This window comes from Apus apus, chromosome 1 (assembly GCF_020740795.1).
Source record: "Apus apus isolate bApuApu2 chromosome 1, bApuApu2.pri.cur, whole genome shotgun sequence".
NCBI lineage: Eukaryota > Metazoa > Chordata > Aves > Apodiformes > Apodidae > Apus > Apus apus.
The window spans coordinates 73,234,980-73,247,333 of record NC_067282.1 but is presented as its reverse complement, the minus strand read 5'-3'; positions in this window follow the sequence as shown (position 1 = coordinate 73,247,333).

Here is a 12,354-nt window from a genome sequence, read left to right as displayed (position 1 = left end):
ACTTTTTTGACTGCTGCTGACCAAGGCAGACTCTGAGTAGTCTTCAAAAGCAAAAGAATTTGCCAGCAACTGAGTCAGTTCAAACTGACTGCCAGGAATTTGCTGCATGCCATACAATGTGTTTTTGAGTCACCATCTAAAAACAGCCCTGATGAGTAAGTTCTTGACAAGAAGAAAAAGTCTGAAGTTCCCACTTGGTCTTGTTCCAGAATTCTGCCATGCTCCCTTTCTCACCAAAGTCAAAGCACTTAACCTGATCTCAGTATAAACGGCTTTTCAAAATGGCATGTTCAATAAGGAGGATGACCACGGGCTGCACACTGGGCCTTAATGAACGGACCCTTCTGTGGAGGGGCCCACGGGTTTGATGCAACAACACACACAGACACACACACACACTCTGCATGGGACTGTGAAAGAAATGAGAGGCTGCCGGTAATGCCCACACTTCTCACGTTACAATCTGAACAAAAGCAACGTGCCTGCGGAAACTAGTGTGAATTCTGTAGGAATGGAAAGTATTGATGTTTAGCTCACCGCTAGGTGTCACAACTTCTTCATTTTTAAGCAGACTGCTGAGCTTTTAAAACCTAACGGGGAAAAAAAAAACAAAACACACCAAAAGAAAAGCTCAAGGTGAAGGCAGGAAGCCAAATACCCTGGCCTGCTCCAATCTCAATTATTTTCAGTAAGCTCAGGTTGGTAGATAGCACATTCAGATAAAAGTGAGAAATCATTTCCATGCTTGTTGCAGACTACTGCCATCTCAGACCATATCGAAACACTAAAAATCTCATGAATGCTGGTAGCTGTAAAGTTCAGGGTGCTGGATGCACTGTGAAGTTCTCCCTACATTCGTTTGCTTTACCCTGTCAGCAATCAGCCCCAAACATAGCAGAGATACAAGTGTACAAAAGTGAAAAAGTTTTCTCCACATCTATGAAATGACTCTTCTTTACGGTTTGTCTCAGAACAGCAGATTTTGCTAGAAGTTCATCAATGTTGTTACTTACAAATACTGTGCTTTGGAAGCTTTGGAGACTGATATATACACAAACACAAATCTATGTACACATTTTAGTATATAATAGCAGGAAAAACATGGGTCAGGCAACATTAATGCAACCAGCACATCCAATGCCACGGACTTTTCCTATGCTGCTATGCTCTCCAGGGAAGCTTCCATCACCTCCTGATTTGCTGGCTTTTCTACTGAGGCTGAATGTGGTGGAAGTGGGCTGGTTTTATGCTCTCCACTGAACTGAGAATCTTATCTTCTTTCCTGCAAGTAGACAAAATGTCATCAGGGTAAGGCTGGAACATACTTGATTTTTAATCCTCTGGGCTGGACACAAACCAGCAAAGGAGCAAGGAGCTCTCTCTCTCCCTCTCAAGGTTTCCACAATTCCTTTCAAACTGGGATAAAAAACTTAACCTAAGAGGTGCAGCCTTGTCAGGAGAAAGATAAGCAAATGCTTTGTGAGTGCTCTTTCCTTTCTTTCTCTGTATTCCATGTCATGTTTAATACATAAAGGTCTGGGATTGATGTGAACCCATCAGCCCAGGAAGAAGCAGGAGACCTAGTATATCAGACTAGGTGCTTCTGGACACTTTTTAGGAACTTAGCAAAAGAGGGGACTGAAATGGCTGCCCAGTATGGGCAGATGTTTTTTCCTCTGACCCCTTGTAGAGTACACATTTACTGGATGATTTACATGTTCTCTGAGCCAAAGGAAAAATCCAAACATTGCTGGCTGCAGTCAGATTTGCTTGACCTCTTAAGTAGTTTAACATGGTACTGGCCTTCTTTCCATTTTAGGTCTTTCCCTTGCAGAACAGCAGAGCTGATTCAATGATGCAGCTTCTCAAGCACCTACACAATGCCCTGGGCTAGAAGTAGTATAATTGCCTTTGAGATGAGAGCTCTTTTGATCCTTTTGGGGACATAGCAGAGAAGCACAGGAAAACCCAGAAGGGAACCTCACAAGTGACCTCTTCTAGGTGCAGAGGGTGTTTTTATTGAAATGCGCTATGAGTTTCCATCTTCCTGTCCTGTAAGTTAGGAATTTGAGAATCAGCGTTTGCATGAGAATTTAAGACTACACTGTTTCCTCCATCTTTCAAAGTAAAACCATGTCACTGGGTGGTCTTGGCACTGAGTTCTCATATAGGGCCAATAAAGGTGATTTTTGTAAGTACAGAACCTGAGAGATCTGATTCATATTAAAATGTGTAATTAAACTACTGCATAAATTAAGATTTATTAATATTTCATATTCTGTGTTGAAGCAACACAGAAAGATTCCACTCATTAGGATTCAGTGACACTTTGGAGATTTGTTTTAAAGGGACACCATTCAACTTTTTACCTTTCTTGTCTGAATCCTCTCTTAATTTAATATTGTCCACTTAATATTCCCTTTGCTGTTACAGAAAATGATACAGAATAGTCTTAACATTTTTCCAGTTTATTTACCTTGGGCATTTGACAATATCTTGTGTCTAGTCTGCTTCACTTCTTTTAAAATTGGAAAATGTAATAGTAAAACCACAGAAAAGCAGGGGAATTCAACAGCAGGTGCTGGGACTAAAAATATTTTCCACTCATTCTTTAATTATGTGGAGTGAGTTTCAAAATGCTTTAATCTGTAGCTGTAGCTTATTGATCACCATATTTAACAAATATTGGTTAATCTGAATATCAGGTATTATTTAACTATTGCTTGTTACAGGAAACTGGCATATAACGCCTCCTCCGTTTCCTCTCTGATTTCTCATTTCCATGTTTTGAAGCAATGATGCAAAGTCCTACACATCCTAGATCTCAAAAACTGCCTTTTCTACAACTGTATGCTGATTCTCTTCCAACTGTATTCTACCTGTGTCTTCTCTGGTGCAGATGGGGTGGTTTCTGGTTCCCAGTGGATACTTGTCTTGCATAAGAACAAATTAATCAGTAGTATTTTTGCCCTGCAGGAAGTGATGCCTGTCTGGTTAGAAGATCTTGGAAACACCTTCAGGAGATCCATATGTTTTGCTGTAGAAAATGATGTCTGGACATCAATTGTGAGTAGAAGAAATATATGTTTTTTCAAGAATTTGGGGTAAACTAGATGAACTGCTTTGGAGTAAACCCTGGAGATCTGCCTGTGCTCCTACAGCAGCATTATTAATGCTACAAATTGGTTTGACCTGTAATTCATGAATCCTACCAAAAGCAGTTTACAAATGATACCTGAATTAGCCTGTAACAGAAGACTGGGGTAGGAATTATCAGAGATGCCAGATGAAATGCTTGGATAGCAGATCTAGGGTGGATGAGCCTTGCCATATCAGAAGCTGCCCTGAGCATATGCAGAAACACAGGTTTAGTGCTTGGGAGCCCCTTTCTGGGCAAAGCTAGAGGATATGAGTCTTAATAAAGTCAGATTCTACACTTGGACTTGGCACCTAAAGTCTGTTTAAATCTCACTTCAGAGCTAAAAAAGGGCATTGTGCACTTGATCTGTACTGCTTTCTTTGCTTATTTTGAAAAACAGGGAAACTGGTTTTAGTGCTCCTCTAGAGCTGCTGCCAAAAAGCACCTCATGAGAGGCAGGGGATGTTAGCTGTGAAACGGGTACTGGCTGTTTACCTACTTCACAGGAGTAAAGGAAGGGTAGCTACAGTAGGGACTACGAAGTACTTACACGCTGTGACAAAGGGAATGATGGAAAGGACCTCAGACCTAGGCAAAACTGCTTTTATCTTATTCTCATACAACAAAGCCTGAAAGATGAACTTGAAGAAGAACAGACAAAGAACTGGAAGGCAAATAGTGAGGTTTCCTTAAAGTGCTGAATAGAGAAAACTACTGATTCTGATTGATGCTTTTGACTCCTTAGGAGTAAGTTTGATTAAAAGTGGGAGATATACAAGCATAGACAGGATGGGTTGTAGACAGGAGTAAAATTATGGTACTTCCTACCATATTATTAGGGTGCCTCCCAGTCTTTGAAAAGCTACACCTTAGAACAACAGACTGTACTATAAGGGATGTGGTAGTATTCTCATCCTACAGAGAAGGATCTGAAGCACTGGGAGATCAAACAACAAATCAAGAAACATAAGATTATGGCCTTGCTAAACTGTGAGTTGAACAACTTGGGGTCCCCAGAGACTGAGTAGGCAGCTGGACTGCTCTTCTCTTGCAAGCTTTCTTAAGCGCTGAATGGAGACGTGTGCGTCTCTTCATGAAAGATGGCTGCAATCTAGATCACTCTGGCTTCTAAAAATGTGACTTGACAATATTCATGTGCTGCTGTGTATTGGTTTTTGGCAGGCAGATCAACATGTAACCCATGGATATGGTTAATTATAATGCTTCTGAAAAAAAAGAAACTATTCATGACTGCATTGTTAGAACCCTGTCCTCTGCATTCATGGTAAGGTCAGGAAAAGTCTCGTAGAAAGCAAAAGAAGCCATCAGAAAGGGTGTCATTCAGGGAGCTAAAATAAACCCACTGAAGTAGTTTAGTGACCCCAGCAGCAGGCAGAACTGTGTCTTGGAGGGCCCACTTAACCCTGGAATGTGTTACTCCATCAACACAAGCATCTGTTTCAAAAATGCATGTCATCAAAGAGGCCGCTAAGATGAAATTGCAACTATTAGCCAAACACATACTTCATAAAAAATGCACTCAAAGCACAGAACCCAAACTGAAAAAAAAAATTCTCACTGTTGTTCCACAATGTTCCTCAAACAGCAGATGGGAAAAATAGTTGCATGCAAATCTTAATGAATGAAATCCAAACTGCTATCTCCAAGCTTTCGACTGAATGCCACTGGCAGGTCATTCACCAATGATACCATTCAGTTTATTGGCCTTTTTTTTCCAGACTTGTGTGCCTAAAGCACTCGTTTATGACAATGGCCTGATTTTCATGGCAACTGTTCCCATATGCTCCTGCTGGAATTGTAGTTTTTAGAGTCTTTAAAACAAGTCTGCTCTTTTGAGTGGTTAAAGATGGCTTTTAGTTGTGTAACTTTCAGGCATCCCATACCAGAGAGTTTAGGCCAAGTGGAGAAAGTTACAGCAGATCTCAGGCAGTTAGTAACTCCTGCCAGACCCCAGGGGACAGCTTATTCATCAGATTTTATAAACTGAAAATTGTGTCTTTGCTATCTGGGAGTTGCATAGTCAGTCAGAAATCTTGTTAGGCGTGAACACTGTAAGCAGCACTGAAAACATTTATTTTTTTTAAAACGGCATGTCTCCAGCCAGCAGGACTAAATGTGCTGGGCAGCCCTAATGTGGACTGGCCTCTTCTGATGACCACAGAAACTACTGATACCGAAGCAGAGCACATTTTAGGCATCATAGAGAAATGATCTCCTGCCTGAATGGCACTCTGCTCACCAATGCAAGCACTGAACTGCTTGGTCTTGATTAACATTTTGCCCATCAGTGATAACTGGTCAAACTGGAGTTCTGCTTAATTTTAGGCATGCTTTTCTTGCTTCATTTTGATCTCTTGGCTTTGCAGAGCTCTCTTGGAATGTTAGTGAAAAGCTATTCAGGGAATTCAGGTGATATGAATATCATTATTTGGCTTTTTATGGTAAGTAGGCATACATTTTGGCCTGTTTGTATTGTTACTTTACCAAGGACTCAGGATTTTTTCTTTGTACTCTATTTTCCCTCTTTTGTCGAGAGCAAGACAGATGTGCTCATATCTACTTTTTAAAAATAGTCAGCTGGATCAGATTGGCCTCACTATGATCAAGGTGCCAAGGTAACAGACTGTGTGGTAGAGATCCATTCAAGAGTATGTAAAGAAGATGGTACTTAGTTTGTTTTCAGACTTTTTTGGGGAGCATGTGTTTGCCAAGCTGTGACAGCTTGTGCACACTGAGCTTATTGTGTGGGGAATAGCTTCTATATAGCCTGAGGGAAATGACATTTTAAAAACACCATCTCTAATTGATTGGGCATACTCTCGGAGATGTCACTTTGGTGCTGGTGTCACAGTTCTGAGATACAAGCTCCTGTTACTGCCAAGTAGCCACTAATTAGATAAACTTGCTGGCCATTTTTGCTTTAATGCCGTTCCATCACAGACAATACAAGTGAGCACCTACTTAAGGCTACTTCTTGGGTGAGCAATAATAGCTCCAATAGGCATCAAAATCTAGCACAGACTCTCCCAACTTTCTGGAACAAGGGCTGAAATGTGGCTAGCTCTGCTTGATGTGTCTGACAGAAATCATGTGTTCTGACCTTTAAAATAACACTGTACAATTCAATATATGGCTTTGATTGCTCAGCTTCAGAGCTTGCTCTGGTACAGGCCACATGGGGAGTTGCTGAGGCAGTGAAGTGGTGAGAGATGGCAATGCAGCCATGGACCTACTGCTTGGTGTGCCTGTGCTGGTCATCGAAACACACAATGAAACCTGCAGCTGCGCTTTGAGACTTACGCATGTCTAAACTGCCGTCTCTGTCCGACCCTTCTCTATGATAACAGTGGCAGAGCAGGAAACTTTATATTCAATCATCCTCTTCTCTTGATAGTCTCCATGGCCAGGAGCAGCCAGACCCAGGCAAGTCCTGCTCCTTGGTCCCTGGGAGGCAATATTCAGCAATGCCTCTGGAAGCAGGGCGCGCCATGACCAGGCAAAGAGAATATAATCTTTGCAGACATCCATTAAAATGCAACAGTGTCACTCATGTATTGACTGGCTGTCACAAGGATGATCAGCCCTGTTCATGTTTACAAAAGGTGGGCTAACACCCTTCTCTGCCTTTTTGTCTTAGAGGAATATTTCTACATATATAGAAGCCCTCACAAGAGCAGCAAATTAAACTGCTCTCTTGCGATACCTGTGGTTTTGGGGAGACAAAAAGAAGTTCCATTGAGAGGTTGTGGAATTTAAATCACTTGCAGGACATAGCAAACCAGGAAAAAGGTATCTCATTTGGAAGCGGGAAAGCCAAAGAGAAAGTTTACTCTTTCACAGACATACAGGGACTTTACAATTTCACTCCCTTATAAAAATGGAGATACAGTGTCAGTGAAGAAGAGCAGAAGCTCTCTTAAATCCACTGGGGTGGCATCCACTGCCAGCAATGATTCAAATCCCAAATATTTCACTATTCTAAGCAGACTGAGGTTCCTATAAGCCCCTGACAGAACTGCCATGGATAAATGCCTAGTGTTAAAATCCAGAGAACAATAGTATGTAAGAAATATAATGTATGGGAAGTACTACATGCTTTCCTTGTAATTCACCTGCACTATCCTTCTGATGATCAGGCATCGTTGTTCCAAGTGCCAACTGGGTCATATGAGGTAAACCATCTATTGAGCAGATTTTTTTTGCCAGACATTGGCAGCAAGAATTGAATCTGACATCTTTTACTAGACATTAGTTTCTGGTTCTCTGGCTCTGGCTCACAAATGTGGTCGCCAAGAAGTTTTGGCATCCTTTTGTAACTAGTATTATTCACAGCTATAATTTATGTGAGCTCCTGTGCTCTTTTTGCCTTAAGTGGAATAAAATAAAATCCAGAGATGTCACATTTCTGTTTATGACCAAGAAAAATACTGTCAATGTAACAAGGTAGAAGGGATAGAATACCTAGAAATAAGAGGAGGAAGTTTTATGAAATTAAATTGGTGTAAATTGCTAACACAGGAGTCTTTTTGAAAAGGTCACTTTGAAATTAGTTTATCTCCTGACAGGGCAGGACAGATGTGATGTGAATGCAAAATATCTGCTTAATAATAATGAAGAAACTTTATTTTTAAAATATGTGCTTGAACTTTTTCTATGAGTAGTCAATTCTGTTCAGGGATTGTGTACACAGATTAAAAGGTGAGGGTTTAGTGGAAAAGTGTTTCAGCAAATATTAGTTTCAGACTGATTAAAAAAGCTCATGAACCTGTACTTAACCTGGGCCCTCAGTGGGAATAAACCTAGAACACTTGTCTTTAAGTAGTTTGGCCATTAGTGTATGCTGTTCTCCTTTTTCTTCTGGTGGTGTAATAAAAAAAACCAAATTACATACTTTAGTTAATCTATGTCCCTAGTGGTAGGGCTACTTTTGATTTCCCTCTCTGTTAATCAGAGGCATGATTTTAAGGCAGTTTTAAAAACCAGTTTTGCACTTTGCTGTCTATGTGATCCTGATTTCTCTTTCAGCTAAAAAACCGCCTTCTAGTCAATCTAGAGTTGGTAACTTCTCCAGATTACACAGAAGGTTGACTAAAAGCATGGCACAGATAAATGCTGTATTTATATTTCTTCCAGATCTTTTCAAGTGTCACTGGCCACAATCATCAAAAGGCAGTTCTTTGAATCCATGTTGCTCTGCATTTCACTCAAAATGTCATGATGATCACAATCTTTTTGTCCATCTATTAAAAAATGTTTTGAAGGCACAATCTCTAAAAAGTGAGAAGTGGTTGCAAGGAGGATACATATATGCTGTTCTCCACAGGTGGATATTCAGAGAAGACATAGGAAAACTCTTCAAAGCATCAGTATTTTAGTCTGGACTACACAGCATGGGAAAGCAATGGAGTTTTCATGGAACAGGTTTTATTATCAAGCTGGATTTTTTTCCCATCAGCAATAAGTAAAAGTATAGTACAGTACAGTGTAGTTCATTTTGCCCTCAGTAATGGGTAGACTAAGCAACCTTCTACAGTTCCTCTCTGTTTCTATGAGCTTAGAATAGAAGGGACAAAGAATATCTACATATTGTAACTCAGTCTTTTGCTTTTAGTACTAGGTTTGAAAACAGTCATATAAATCTAGGAAGTGGGGATCACTCAGATTCATAGACATTTCTATCTATACTCAATGACTCCTTAACCAAGTATTACATGCTGAAAAGAATTCTGTTACCTTGGACAAAATAAGACAAACATTGAACAGACATTATTGAACAGACACTTATTATTCCAAGGATTTAGGACTACTGATGAATACTCAAAAGCAAATGTCATCTATGTAACATATTAATTCCAGAAGAATTTCAAATATTAACAACATGCACAGCATGCTATTAAAGACCAGTCTTTGATAGGCCTAATAATGGAAAATTAGAGGAGCATCAGTGAACTCAGATTTCAAGACAAGAATTATGCTCAATAAAAGACTGCAGAGTAAGGTCTATAAATCTTCACCTAATGTACTTTATATTTACAAATATGAGGGAAAAAAGGAACATAGAGGTCCTCACCAATCTACTGATAACATTATTAGAGAGTACTGTGGTTAATACAAGCCCTGTTTGTTCTACAGCTTCTGTGGGATAGATTAACAACAAGTAAGTTTGTGTCATGCCTCAATACAAATCTAGAGGAACCCTGCTGAAATTAATTGTGTGTGACAGGATTAAATCTGGTGCAAAACCAAACTTTGGCTGAGTATCTGTGCTAAAAATATAGCTGCAGAGGGAAAAATAGGAATGTTTTTAACAACTAACATTTATTGGACAAGAAGAGGTCTGAAGAGTGCAGAATGGAAAATGGCAAACATCTTTCACAAAAATAAGAATTGTCCCTCCTTCACGGTCCTGGATAGTTTGGATGTGTGGTACAAAAATGTGTAATGGAAACCTGGGAAACAAAGAAGGCTTTTCAGGCTGAGGATTCCAGCTGTTCGCAGACTGTGGAAGAGAAAACAGACTTTATTCAATGTCTGCAGATGTTTCCAAACCTTCATAGTTCTTAAACTTAAATTCAGTTACTTAATCAATATTAAATATCTGAGGGAAAATATGTTGCCCATTGGATACGGTTTAGGTGGTGAGGAAAAAAAGGATTCAAACATTCTCAGGCAGAAAGAGCTGGTGGGTCAGAGGCAGCAGCAGATGAAAACAATGATTGGAGACAGCCTGTGCTGGAATGACAAATGAACCTTCATTTCTCAGCTACACTGATGCAACTTCACTGGCTTTTATTGGCGTGCAGTGTAACTCAAGTGTAGGCTACCTACTAGGCCTGGTCACCTGTAAATAAGTTCAAATTCTGTTCATGCTTACATAGTTATCCTCTTCTAAAGCAATGCTAAGTCGAAGACCTTTTTGCCTGGCAGCCTTGTAAGTCATGATTCTCTGGTATTACAGCTCAGTCTTTAAGTAAATGACCAAAACTCCCCTACTCCAATGTCAGTGGTGCCAGGATTACATCCTGGATCTACAGGATTCACAGCTGACAAAACATCATCAGCAATGTGTTTTATTAATTTGGCAACAAATTTATATGCAGCATGAGACTGAAACATATGCATTTTCTGGTATCCTCTCAAACAGGCATTAACTTTGACATTTTACAGGCAGTAACTTCATATTTTCATATAGCACCAACAATATCAACTATATTTTTGACTGACAAATCACACATGGAAAAAGTGAGGCCTCTTTTTTTTTCTGACAAGCAGACTTTTTTTCGGCTGGTGTGCACAACTGCATCTGTTTGCCACATATCTGACTTCTGCATGCAATCTGCTGCAATGTCTGTGCTGAAGATTGGTATCACTCTTCCCCCCAGAAGAATCTGGTCCTTGAAGCACTCCATTTTCTGAAAAGAGATCAAGCAAATACCTTTACTAAATTATTCCCAAGGGCAGATAGAGCTCCAGTGTTAAAATGGACCTAAATACATCTCACTTCAGCCTTACCATGCTAGGCTGCATTATAGGACAGAGAAAATCTTTTCCTCACTACCATCTCATATGATGACATCAACCCAGAGATGCTTAAAAAAAATGTGGGAACAGTAGCAGAACCCCTCAGAATTTGGTGAAGACAGAGAAAAAGTGGTGCTCTTTGCAATCTGTTTTTGATTACTACTATTATGGAAACTAAGGAAACTTCAGATTCATAAGCTTCTTAATGCCTTCTGAAAAGTCATTAAGCATGAGCTTAATGAGTCATAAGCTTCAGTATGAGCTAAAGCCTTTGTATAAAAGCAGTTCAGGTATAGCTGTTCTTTTGAAAGCCAAATTCATAGGAGAATGAATCCAGGTCTTCTATAGTGATTTAGTGAAGTGTTTCAGTAGAACACCACAGGCTTACTTAGTCTGTTGTTATAAAGTTTAATGTAAAGGTTTCTAATTTTCACATGGATAAGGAAAATCAGCTAAGTGCACCCGTGTTTGCATTAAGGCTGCAAATTAATACTATACTGCTGAAGACCAGACTCTGGTAAAAAAAGTTGTGAGCAAATAACAGAGGAAAAAATATACAATGCAAATCAGAGCATGGTGTTCTGTGTACATGGACAGTACATGGGGAGGCGTATGTGGGGGGTGTGTGGGAGGGGTGTGGGAGTGGGCAGAGGTCCACTCCAGCTGCTCAGGCTTACGACTCAGACACACTTGCTCATCCTTGTGAAACAAGGAAACTGCCTGTAAAACAGGGGGCTGCAATGATGGGCTTAGGGAGCCTCACTGACACCAACTCTCCCCCATTGGCTGGCCCAAGGCTGGATCCAGGACTGGTCACCTTCTATTATCTATCTCTCTCAACTTTTCTTCTACTCTCTCTTCCTTCCTAACAACATAAAGTAATGCAAGGCCTAACCACATTTTTATCTTTTTTCCCAAGGTCAAGCAGTTTGAACAAATAGGTATTGTACTCTTGTGGTCTAAATGTCAGCCTTTATGATCGTGGAGCCTGAGCTAATAATTGAACTATCAGTATTCCTTGTATATTGTGATTAAACGTAGTATTCAAATACAGACCTTGAGTGTCATTTCACCTTGATCTGATCAAGGCGTATTGGACGGTCGAGCATTTCCTCGGACTGTGACATTAGTCACTCTCCCTGGAAGGGCCAGGTCTGAGACCAAGGTTGGATTCAGCCGTACCTGGGCTCCTCTCTGAGAAGTTTAGAAAGCAAGAGGGTCTGATCTGAATCTCCCTGGGTTGCCCTACTTAGGTCATGACAGACAGGTAGATAGTTTTATGTACTTAGTTTTTAATGATAGTGAGAAGCATCTTGAGACCACATGACTGTAGAAGGGGGCATGGAAGCAGGGAAAAATTTACATTAAATTCCATTCAAGGTCGCTTTAGAAAACTCAAGCTTCTAAGCCTGTAAAATATAGGCTTTAGCTTGTCTAATTTCAAGTGTGTTCAAAAAATTTCTATATTATCACTGAAGAAAAAGCCAAAGCTTTAATGCTTTCTGAAGAAGGAACTACTTTTTTTTTTTTTACTTTTTTTTTTTTTCTCTGTGCTTGTACCAAACTCAGTGTGCTCCTAAGTGGGGCATTTATTACTAATTCTGCTTCTCCTAATTATGAACATAGAAACACATTAACCAACCTTGCCCTTCAAATCCTGAACTACACTACAT